This window comes from Ailuropoda melanoleuca, chromosome 5, assembly GCF_002007445.2.
Source record: "Ailuropoda melanoleuca isolate Jingjing chromosome 5, ASM200744v2, whole genome shotgun sequence".
In the NCBI taxonomy this organism is placed as follows: Eukaryota; Metazoa; Chordata; class Mammalia; order Carnivora; family Ursidae; genus Ailuropoda; species Ailuropoda melanoleuca.
The window spans coordinates 82511378-82524234 of NC_048222.1; the positions used below are offsets into that span (position 1 = coordinate 82511378).

The window sequence follows — 12857 nt, forward strand, 5'->3', positions numbered from 1 at the left end:
AAGTCTGTTACCAAAACCAGTTTTGTGTGTTTGTTTTGGTCATTCCTTGCCTTTTGATTTTGGGGTTACCGCCAGTGTTTCCAGCTTTTGGCTTTGTACTCCTCTTCAACTACATGAGTCGAATTACTCCTGCTGGACTCCCCATGCCTCTTGCCTCTTGATGCAGTGCTCCACCCTAGATGGCCATGTTGGGCATTTTGGGCATTAGCCCCCATTTCTCAAAACTTTTCCCAGCACACCAGCTGCCTGGTTCCATTTCAGGGATTGACAAAGTTGACACAGTTGGGGCCAGATATGCAGGGCCTTGAAATTGGGCAGAGGAGTTTGGGGCTTTATGAATAGAGGGTAAACATATTGAATCAGTAAACTGGGAATACGTACACACAGAGAGATTTTGTGTGTGTGTGTGTGTGTGTGAGTGTGTTGGCTGTCTGGCATGGAGACAGAAAGCAGGTGGCTCAGTGAGAGGCTGTCAGAAGTATTCTCTAGCCTGGAGAATGAATGAGTAAAGACAAAAGACATGGAAGGAAAGGCAAGGAAAAATGACCACTCCAGACTGGCCAAAGAAGGGCATGGGTGAAAACCATGGTCATTACCTTTCTTTTGAGTCTCTACAGCCTTCATTTGAGGACAAAGTGGTGTGGGAGGTATGTGTAAGACAACTTTCATGCACTTCTCATCCCCCTAGTTTACATAGGAAGGGGGTGGGGTGGTCATCTTGAAGTTGCTCACCTGGAAATTGCATTCAAGTTGGCTTCATCTCTTTTGGATTTTGAACTCTTCTTCCATGTTGTCATGGAGAGTCAGTCCTACTGTATAGCTGTCCTGCTTAGCTGATAATCTCCTGGTTGGGTGGGGGTGGGGATGGGCAGGAGGGGACACACAGTAGCAAATGGGACACGAGATCAAGGCGGGAACCCTGGGTTTGAGGCCTCACTCACATCACTGACCACTCCTGTGGACCAAGCCAAGTCATTTCTTCATTCTGTAGGATTCTACTTCCCATCAGGAACTCGTACCCTTTTTTTTTTTTTTTTTTGGCCCAGTACCTTAATTTGCTGGATTGAAAAGATCTGGAGTAACTTTTGAATAGGGAATTGAGTAAATTGATGAGTACAGTTTCTCATCCCACGTTCCCATTTAAGCCTCCTCCACGGCCCGGGGAGTAGAGAGTCTGATTATCACTTTGCCCTCCTGCTTGGCAGCCTCTGACTGCTGGCTCAGCCTGGAAAATAAATGGCGCTTCTAGGAAGGGCACTGGGCAGGAACTGGGAGTCTCTTATTTGACTGCTTTCCTAGGGAGAGAAGAGCACATTCTGTATTTCTGGAAAGTCCCTTGGGTTTTACCGCTTCGGCTCAGTGGGTCTTGGTCTTTGATGGGAAGGCAGGATAATTGGAGCTTCGGAATCTAGCTCTTGACTCTAGAGGGCAGAGCTGCTGCTGTCTGTCGTGGTGAAGAGCATGGACACTGGAGCCCTGCACGCGGAGAGTATGTCACGATGTTGGCGATTATTACCCAGCACCTTGGCAAACGATGTAATATCTGATGGTCTCCGTTTGTTTTTTTCTTTCTACCCTAGTAATTCCATAATGGCTTTTTATGCAGATAACTTTTTTCTCCTGTTCTCACTCACTTAACTGTGGAAGAACTGGAAACAAACAAGGAAGAATCAAAGGAGACAGGCCCACACTGCCTCTTGGTATCAAAGAGGGAGCAGAAGTTGGATCTTGTGAATGCAGGAAAGCTGGAACGTGGTCTCTCATTGGAATCTCTGCAGTGGGCTTCTCTCTGCAGGCAGCCTTTGACATATCTCCAGGCAGAACTCCCAAGAATCAAATAGGGCCAGTGTCTTCGCTGTATCTTATAGTGCTCTCTTTTTTTATTTGGATTGTAGTTCCAGTAGACTGGAAGTGTTTTCAAGGTATACCTAATTCATTTTGGGGTTTGAGATAACGATCATATGGTAAATACCAAATAAATGTTTATTATCTGAAAAGATAAAGTCTGGAATTCATCCTCAGGTATATGCTTGGGCTCCCATACTCTTACCTGTGGTCTGACTGTACTGAGACATTGAGCAGGAGGAGAGGATGCCTCCTTGTAAGAGGATGCCTCCTTGTAACCTGAGAGACAGGTCCAGGGTTGAGCATGTCCCCAACCATGACCAGTTTTATAGGGAGAGGGACCTGGCATGGGTTGGGGGGAGAAATGAGGAGATCGAGGGGTCTTAAGAATCTCACAAAGGCAGCCCAAACCTAGAAGGCCAGGCGGAGAGAGAAGAGCACAGAAGAACCCAGGGGTCTTCTCAAAGGTAACAATAAGGAAAGAGGAAGCTAAGGGTGAGGGACATGCAGGGAAGTTTCCAGGACGTGGGTGGCATGGGCTTGAGTCTGTGGGCTCATCACCGTGATTGAAGCTTGGGAACAGAGAGCCCCTGGGGTGTGGGGGAGAGTGATGGGGCAGAGGAACTCTGCAGAGCTGGCCTCTGCTGAAGGTGGGAGGGGAGTGTAGGGCAGTCCAGGCTTAACAGATGCTGGGTAAATGGAGCAGGAAAGAAAGCTAAAAATATGGTTGGGTGCCCTCCATGTTTTACCTTGGAAAATCACCTGGGCTCATTCCTTGATTCTCTGGTGCTCTGCTGGGCCCTGATGGTGCCCCCTTGAGCTTCCAAAGCCCCCCCCCCCGCAAAGTCTTCACAGCCTATCAGTGATCTGGCCCCAGAGCCAGATGGATTATAATCTTTTACTACTAGTTTACAGAGACTTCTAGAATTTTGCTCATCGAGTTTGTCCTTTCCTACCTATTGAGTGCCCGAATCCACTGTTTTCCCTCCTCCCCACTCTGAGTAGATTCCCGAGATCCTTCTTCGAGAGCCTCTTGAGGCACCAGGCGGAGTTTTGTGTATATGAGTAACTGCCTCTCAACCTCATCATAACAGACAGGCTCAGGAACTCAAAGAGTCTCTGTAGAAACAAACTCTCCCGTCAGACTGTTTAAAGGGTGTAAGTGCCTTTTGATTTGGGTACGAGGCTGGTCTCTCCCTGCCTGAAGTGCTTCACAGAAGTGACAAGACACTCTCCTTCAGGGAATGTTGATATTAAATTTCCTGCCCTGTGTAAACACAGCTCCAGGAATGGCATTAATAAAGGGGACCCTTTCCCCCGGGCGATGCAGAAGGGGCAGTCAGGGGGAGAAGGACGGAGAAGACGGATCTGCTGGGGAGGGGAGAGCTGACCATCTCACCAGCTGTTCGTGGTGAAGGCAGAGCCCATTAGCCAGACTTGCTTTCATCATTTTCAGAACTTTCGCTTATATTCCTTGTTGGGACCTCCAACTTTTTACTATTTGACAGCTGATAGTAGGAGGGGCAGAAGCACCTTGTGGTTAAGGTCTCGAGTCAGCACCTGATTTAAAGTTCTAGCTCTTCTTGCAGGGTCCCCCAGTTATCATGTGCATACGATTGAATGGAAGCTACTTCATAGTGTTATTGTAATGGGAAATAATGTTCATAAACCATCATATTTGACATGCAGGCAGTATCTTTAAATATTAGCCAGTAGTCACCGTTAGTAAATGTTCATTATTATCGTTAAAGGGATCAAATCAGATCTGGCCCCACTAATAAAAGGTGGGGTTAGGTTGCTACCAAGTTGAATTAAATGATGGTTTTGTATTAGAATTTGCCCTCATTCTCAGTATTAATCTACGTTTAGGGACATAGACCCCACATCCAGCTTAGTTGTGTCTATAATTCCTTCCACATAGGGAAGCCTTTTACATAAGCAGAGGCTACTTGGGGTTGCAGATACCTGAAAAGTGACTTTTGTCATTGCTTTAGAATATTTAAAAAATCCTCCTAAGGGAGGTGGAACCAGTTGTCTGCCTCCAGTGAGATCCAAACAAATGGAAAAAAACACGTTGAGTTGTGCTCAGGAAGGAAAGGTTGTGTGGCCGCCGCCAGGGAGGGCGTGTGTGTGCTCTGAGAAAGCCGTGACGGGATCTGTCTCTGGGCACCTCTGAGAAGTGAGACCCCTCCCTTCCACTGTGAACTGCTTCCTCGAGTCTTTCCTAGAGTCCCTCCGAGGATCCGAATCAAACCGCACTGTGGTTAACATTATCATGGCACTAAACTGTTTGCTGAGAAGCAGAGGGCAAGTCGCTTGCGTTGTGGATTCCGCCAGGAAATGCATCTAACCCATGGGGGCTGCCAGACTGTGAACGAGAGAGAGACGAAGAGGAGGAGTCGCTTATTTGTTTGTTTGGTTGTTGTTCTAATAACCCGATATGTATGCCTGCCTGGGCATTTGTCTCTGACTGCTATCATGGGCTGGAGTCAGGACCTAGATGTCTTTGTGCCTTTGCCTCTCTGAGAGGAGTGATGTGGACTTGGTGTCCTGTCCTGCCTCTCTTTCCAGGCATATTAGTGGAAGCTGCACACTGTCCATATGGGCTTTCTAGGCTTCCAGTTCTTTTGCAAAAATGAATGGGAACAGGAGGGTAAAGACTTGTGGGGGTGTTCAAATGACTCTACCGAAAATAGGAGTAGAATGTGAAAAATAGAAACAAGTGAATTACTTGTGCTATGATTATCGGGAACAGGGCCCTTTGGCCCTCCGTTATGGACTGAGGACAGCAACTGGTTAGAAGCACAGGCAGGGAAGAGGAGACTGAAGCCTGGGTCTCCATGCACAGCCATGCCCAGCCTGACTGGCTACTGGGCAGTTTGGAGAGATTTGGTGGTAGCCTCTCACACTCCTAGAGCTTACGGTGTTCACTGCTCTCTTCTGGCATTGTTTCATTATTTATTCCCAGCAACTGTCCTGCAGGCAGGAGTTGCAATGTCTGTTATCAGGTGAACTGACTGAGGCTGCAGGGCGCCCGAGGCCACAAAGGGGCCAAGGCTGGCAACACTCAGGTCAGCCTGACTTCCCGGGGCCGTGCCCTCCCCATTCCCCGCGTCAGCTGCCCTGATGGCGCTTACCCTCCCATGTCAAGGAATGGTACCCGCTGAGGCCAGTGCATCTGCTCCTGAGTAGCTCTGTCAGGGCTGGGCTGCTTGGGCAGTGTTCCTTCCCTCGGGATCTTGCTGCTACAGGATTTTCCTTTCATCCTGGCTTTTCTGCGGCTACTGCTACCTCTGAGTTTCTTCCTGGAAGCCGAATCTTAGGAAGACTATGCCATGAGGTCTCCCCCCAGCTGGGTCATCTTTTTTTGTAAAGATGAACACATTATTGACTAAAGAAAGAGAGACACAGTAGCCAAAAGGTGCAAGCAACTCAGGTGTCCTTAGATGGATGAATGGATGAACCGAATGTGGTATATACATACAATGGAGTATTTGTTCGGAAAGGAAGGAAATTCTGATATATTCTGCAACATGGATGAACCTTGAGAACATTATGCTAAATGAAATAAGCCAGTCACAAAAAGACAAGTTCTGGGGCGCCTGGGTGGCTCAGTTGGTTAAGTTCTGATTCTTGATTTTGGCTTGGGTCATGAACCCAGGGTCGTGAGATTGAGCCCCACGTTGGACTCCACACTCAGTACCAAAGCCTGCTTGAAATCCTCTCTCTCTGCCTTTCCCCACCCCCGCTCACACACTCTGTCTCTAAAAAATAAAAAAGACAAATTCCATATGATTCTACTTATATGGAGTGCCTAGAGTAGTTAAATCCATAGAGACAGAGTGTAGAATGGGGGTTACCAGGGAGAAGGGAGTTATTTAACGGGTACAGTTTCATTTTAGCAAGATTAAAGATAAAGAGTTCTGGAGATGTGTTGCACAGCAGTATGAATATACTTAACACTATTGAATTTTACACTTAAAAATGGTTAAATGGTACTTTTATGTTATGTGTATTTTACTACAATTGAAAATAAAAAATAAAGAGACGATGTGAAAACCTAGCGAATAGAGAGTAAACTGTAAAACTTCTCTCTCCTCAAGATCACATTCTATAACCTTCTGCAAAGGTGTGAGCTGTATGAATGTAAGAGTTGGTAGTACTGTCTTTCCTGAGTTTGTCATATTAGATTACTTTTCTGTAGCAGTTTCGCACTTTTCCTTAGATGTCTGCCAAGTAAGTGAAAGTTGTAAAAGGATGCGCTGAACGGCTAGACCTTTGTCATCAAATATGCTCCAGGAGCTCTGGGACTCAGTCGTGGTGTTTTGGATGGGAGGAAGAAAGGCCGAGAGCTGAGCTCTGTGCAGCCTCCGTGCAGGGAATCTCCATTTCTAGACTAGAGTGCAAAAGGAGAGAGAAAATAAAACTAACCCAATGAACAAGGTATGAAATATACCCTGATCTCTATGTGCTTATAATTTGGCTTAGGAGCAAAATGTAGTTGGGTAGAAAAGAATAAGATAATACTGAATGATCTAAATGATACTCCATGACAAGGATAAAATAGGTAATTCAGCATCGATGTGATTAATGGTCAAGTAAACCCACAGAAGCCCTGGGTTAGTCTAGGAAGTCTAGTGAGCAAAGAGGAGCAGGTGATAGGACTCGGGAAGAATGTATTGTGAAGAAGGGGGTGGACACTTTGTGTGAAAGAAGCAGAGGAAAGGTTTGCTTTCTCCCAGACCTCCCTGAACACCAACAAATCACATTAAAAAACCAAATCAAACCAAACCCCAAAAAGTAAAAATTTCATCTCCAGTGAGAGTAGGAAACAACTTCTGCCGCCATCTACAGAAATAAGTACAATGGAAATTTGGACCACACTGAGGATCCATACCTCTCAGCTCTCCAGCAGATTGTAAATTTCCCAGGTAAGAAAATAAATGTGATTGGAAAGAAAAGGCAATGTTTTCATTATCTGCAAATGAGAGAATGGTCAACTTTGGTAAACAAATCTGTAAGATTGCTATGGAGAAACCTATCAAAACTTTGCTAAAGGATGTAAAAGAAGACATCTAAATGGCAAAAAATACTATGTTCTTGGATGGTAAATATAACAGTGTCTTTCTTCCAAATGCCCCAAGCAAATCCATCAATTTAATGCAGTCCCAGCAAACATCCCAACAGGATTTCTTCTTTTCTTCCTTCCTCCCTTCCTCCCTTCCTCCCTTCCTCCCTTCCTTCCTTCCTTCCTTCCTTCCTTCCTTCCTTCCTAAATATTTTATTTATTTATTTGAGAGAGAGCGAGGAAGGGAACAGGAGTGGGAGGGAGGGGCAGAGGGAGAAGCAGACTCCCCGCTGAGCAGGGAACCAGAGGAGAGGCTCCATCCCAGGACCCCCGAGATCACAACCTAAGCCCTAGGCAGCCGCTTAACCTACTGAGCCTCCTAGGCGCCCCGTAGCAGGATTTCTTCAATGCAACTTGTCAAGCTGATTGTCATATTTATATGGAAGAGTTATTGTACAAGAATAGCCCAGATAATTTTTATAAAAAAGACAAGAAGGGAGAAGTTGCCCTGTCAGAAATCAGAACAAATGAAAATAAGCAGGTTCTGGCTCAGAAATTAATGCAGTGATGTTCATGACAGCCCTCTTGTGTGTGGTAGTGAAAAATCGCCTGCCAAAGTATGGCCAAGGCATAAGAAATGGGGAAGCTGTGGCATTGGATCCTTTCAAATATCAACGTACAGCTAAACAACTGTAGGAAGTATGGAATAAAATGTAAGTGGCATATACCTTGTTTTGTTTTGTTTTTAAAGTAAACTCTACACCCATCTTGGGGCTCTAACTCATAATCACAAGATTAAGAGTTGCACAAGTCACCCACTGAGCCAGCCAGGCGCCCCATAAGCGTCATGCACCTTTAAAATGTAGCACTAATAAATCTTCTTAGAAGAGGGAGGTCGATCTGTACTAATGCAGGAGGATGTCCAAGTAGATGTGCTTCCATGGAGAAACTAAGCTGCAGAAGGGTTCTTACGATATGATCTCATTTGTGTTCAGGCAAATGGCATTGTTCTTTCCAGGAGCCCCTTCCTGGGGGAGGGTTATATCCTCCACCCTGATCACGCAAGCTTGCCTATGATACCTGCTTTGATTTGTGACATGGGACTAGAAGTCACTTGTATAGCTTCCAAGCAGAGGTTTCAAAAGTCACTGTGTGGTTCTTACATAACTTTTTGCCCCCTGCCATGAGGCTGGCAAGACCCAGATAGAGGTTGGACCCTCAGTCTGGATCCCAGAGTCTGACAGCACTTCAGCCAGTTTGCAGCTGACCTGTCATGTGGAAGAGCAGAAAAATAAATCTTAAATATAGTAAGCCAGTGAGATATGGGGGGTAGTTTGTTATAACATAACTTAGTAAAAGCTAATTGATACATTGTTTAACAGAACCCAAACCAAACATAAGTGTTTTATAAATATATTTTTGAGCATGTCTATAACATGTCTAATCTATCCTAAAGAAACTTTTCTTATCTATATAAACAGCTATGGACAGGGATGCCTACTGCAGCATTTATTACAGCAAAAATTGAAAACGACCTGAATATACATCAGTAAGGAAATGAAAAGTTAAATATGATATGTTAATATAGTGGAAAATTATAAAAGCAACTCAGAGTACCTCCATGTTTACCAATGTAATTAAAACTCAGAAAGATAATAATAGGCAAAAAAAAATAAAAATCACATGTTATTTCTGTGAAGTGTAAAACATTCAAAAATATTATGTATTGTTTGAAAAAATACATATATTGCAAGAGTAAAAACATTCACATGAATCATAAACATGACATTTTAAATAGAGGTTATTTCCACTGAAGGAAGGAAGAGGCTGGGGTGATGGGATGCACAGAGGAGTGAACTGTATTTGCAATGTTTTTTTTTTTCTTTAAAAATATCTCAAGCAAATATGGTAAAATATTAAGATTGACAAAGCTAGGTGGTGACTTTAAGAGTGTTTTATTTTTTTCTCAATTACTGAAATACTTCATATTTTTAAAAAAGTAAATTTGTAAATGTGATATAAGCGTGAAGGCATTCAAGTACATTTAAAAAACACAAAACCAGACTTATAATATTCAGAGGTGCATATACATTACGTGTAAAAATACAAAAATGAATTGGAAGGATATATTGTAAGTTCAAAATAGTGACTGGATAAGAAATGGTGACAGGAAATACAAGGCATTATTATTTTGTTCTTGGTACTTTTATGTAATTTCTAAATTTCTAAAGTAAAGTTATAATTAATAAGATACAAAATGTCTGAAGAGATAGAAAAATTGTTAGCTACCATTGCCTCTAAGGGAGTGTGATATTGGTAATGGTGGAGACTTTTTATTTTTCATGTGACATCCTTTTGTAGTATTTGACTTTTCATAACAGTTAAATTAAGGGGGAAATTTTTTAAAATACATAAATGAGAAGAGTTACAATGTAGTGCCAAATTGGATTTCAAAAGTAAGGAGCTAGAAATCATCTTTTCCAAATACTCCTTTTTTGAGTCGTGGAGACCAGAGCAAGAGAGGTAGAATTACTGTTGGTAAACATTTCCACCCCTGGTTGCTTGTGGAATTGGTTCTCATTGCTCCCAGCCTTTAGGTTTGGTAAATGTAGTTTGTGATACTGAAGCAACGGACGGATCCCATTCACATCACTGGTAGAGTCCTGCAGCTATGCTCCTGCGCCCTCTAGTGGCCGGAGGACCCTCCTCAGGGCCACTAGGTGTGTGAATGTCAGTATGTAGAGGGGGATTTGGGAAGAGTCTGGGACACCCTTTCACCTAATTCGCTGTGCTCTTCTGTTATTTTACGTCGGGCTTCCTCAAATAAAATTTTCTCTGAAGAAAGGGTTCTGCAGTTCAAAAAAGCAAGTGACAGAAAAATCGCTGGTGCAGAGTAATTCATACGTTTGATCTGACATTAATCTGGATAATTTTCAAACTAGGAAGGACCCAGATTATCTGGTCTAACACCCTCATTTACAAAGACGATCCTAGGCATCGATGGGTAAAATGTATATAGCCCAGGTCCGTTGCTAGGGAGGCACAGTTTCCTAGCACTGCTGTACTCAGTCTTCATCCTTGTTTTGTGTTGTTTTGTCTTAACTGAATTCAAAGCAGTGCCCTCCCGGCTCTCCTTAGACTTCACACTTCATGCAAAAAGCTTGCAGGAAAAGTGGGTGGATTAGCAGAAGATGTAAAATGGTGGTGATTGAACTGAACTTTGGTTTGATTAAGTAATCCTCAAGAAACCCCCAGAGGGGAAAGTAGTCCCCTGTGTATGTTTCTACACCTTGGCTCCCCTCCCCTTCTAAAAGGCGTAAATCTCCTCTGAAATGCCTCCCTAACATTCAGAGCAATAAAGAGGTCACATTATAACTCCATAAATCTCCCGGCTGGCTGGCTGGCTGCTGCCATTCCAGGGGGCGAAAGGGAAGTTGTTTCCTCCTGACAGCCGCTGCGCTGGAAGGAAAAAGCCTTTTCCCTCCAGACCTATTGTCTTGGTCCCTGAGGGAGCTGGTCTGGCAATTTGTTCAGTATTTCCTTTCTATCCTGCCAGCTTATAACAAGCCAGAGAAGGGTTTCAGAGTCCAGCGGGCCCAGATTGACCTGGTTTAAGTCTACTCAAATGGCCCTGAGAGAGGGTCTGGCCAAAGCTCCCACTCACTCTTCCTAATTATAATAAAAGGAACGAGCTCTAAACAGGCAGTGTGCATGTATATAATTGAGCATTAGAAGCCAAGCCAGACCCAGTGGGGGCTGGAGCCTGAGCTGGCTTGTGGGGGCCTGTCTGGGCACCCCTGGAGCCAGGAACCAGGGCACTGTGCAGGAAGACAGTGGGTCAGGGAGATTGAGAACCCACTTGGAAAATGGGAGGCGATAAGATGCTTTTATGGGAAACAGAAAATGGAAATTGGCCTAAATAGAACCTGCTCTAAATTAAAAATAATGCTACCTGAAACAGTGGTGATGTTACGTACGTACAGCATATTTATTTACTTATTTGTTTTACATACAAAAGAATTATTTATTGCAAATAGGAAATAAATTAACATAGTTCAGTATTAAAAGATTGACAAGAACGTAAGAACAAAAGCATCTGTGAGCCACTGGGACTTTTTCCTGGAAGCAATCGGTATTACCAGTTCTTTGTCTGTCCTTGTATTTATTATATATGCAAACGAATGTACGTATAGACTGTTCTTTTGTAAGAGGGTATCATAGGTACTGTTCTGTACCTTGCTTCTCATATTTCACAGCATATTTTGGAAAGGATTCCACATTAGTATGTGAAAGATCTTTATTCTTTATGGCTACATCGTGTACTTGAATTGAGGTAACCAGTTCCATACTGATTAACATAGAAGTTGTTTCCCAGTCCTTTGCTATTGCAAAAACAAAAACAAAAATAAAAAAACCCGCAATGAATATTCTCATATGTGAGCTGTTTCACACAAGTGCAGGTGCATCTGTGGAATAAATTCCTGGAAATGGAATTTCTAGATCACATGGCCCATGCTTTTGCTAAGATATTGTCAAACGGCCACCCCCCACCCAGCCTCAGGGTGTACCATGTCACACTCACCGTCAGTGCGGGGACTGCTTGTTTCCCTACACCCCACTCCCAGGGCACATTTAAATGACTGACTGACGCAGGTTGGCAGGAGGCCTTGAGAGGGACATTGATCCACCCCGGTGACTTGGAGGATCCAGGATCAGTGTTGGACTTTGTCCGCAGTGTGATTGGCCAGGCAGCTTTTGATGAGCTCGTCATGTCCGTCCACACGCTTTCTGGTCCTGGAGCTTGGAAGGAGCCTTTCTCTTTCCTTCTGCGGGGTGGGAAGAAGAGTTGGTGCCATGGTGGATACTTAAGCCCAGAGGCCGCTGACCCTGTGGGAGGGGAGGTGCTTGGGCTCAAGATAGACAAGGCACTTTGTTTTTGGAATGAGAGGGTTCCAGGAAATGGAAGACATTAAATAGACATCTCCAATCCTCCGATTCCTAGGCAGAGATACTTTTTTAAAAATTTAATTTGATTTTTTATTAGTTATTTTGTAACAGCTTATTAGTAGGTACTTTACATTCTGTAAAGTTCACTCATTTAGAGTGTACTCTTCAGGGGTGTCTGGCTGGCTCAGTTGGTAGAACATGCAGCTCTTGATCGTGGGGTCATGGGTTCAAGCCCCATATTGGACATGGAGCATACTTAAAAAATAAAATAAAAAGTGTACTATGCAAGGGATTTTAGTATATTCACAGAGTTGTGCATTCATCTCCCCAACAGTTGTAGAACATTTTCATCACGCCAAAGAGAACCTCGTACCTAGTAACAGTCACTCCCATTCCCTCTCCCCCCTGCCCCTGGCAACCACTATTTATGTCCTGTCTGTGGATTTCCCATTCTGGATATTTCATATAAATGGAAGCACACACTCAGTGGTCTCTTGGTGTTATTGGTAACTATCCATTTCCCCCCAAGCTTCAGACCTTTGCCCTGGTGTTTCCAGTGCCTCCTTTGCTCCTCTCCAGATACAGAGATGCTTTTTTAATTAATTGCTTCATTAATGAATTGAAACTGTGTTACAGGAAGAGAAAATCTTAACATAGTCCATATAATTGTCATTTTAAAAATCAACTCAAATTTTCCTTTTTTTTTTTTTTTTTTGTACTGCGTCTCAGTTTTCTTACTGATTTTCCTATCACCTCAATTGGGTTGTTTCCAGTATTTTGCCATGAACATCTTAAAAATAAACATTTCTCTCTTTCTTTCTTTTTTTGGGGTGGGGGGGCCTTCGGTTATTCCAGTGTATTATTAGAGCAGTTTTGTCACTGCATCATGGACTTCTTTTCCGTACCTACCCACCCATCTGTTATGTATAATTATGTAGACACACATTATATACATATGAGAAACCTCTGGCCCTACGTAGTTAACTCTCAGTTGAAT

General features: G+C 43.6%; 1 protein-coding gene across 5 annotated transcripts in view; it reads left to right on the forward strand.

Moving 5' to 3' along the window:
• The window catches only part of GATA4 (GATA binding protein 4), an 85371-nt gene that overhangs the window by 52233 nt on the left and 20281 nt on the right, over nt 1-12857 (forward strand). The gene's annotated exons all lie outside the window — the stretch shown is intronic.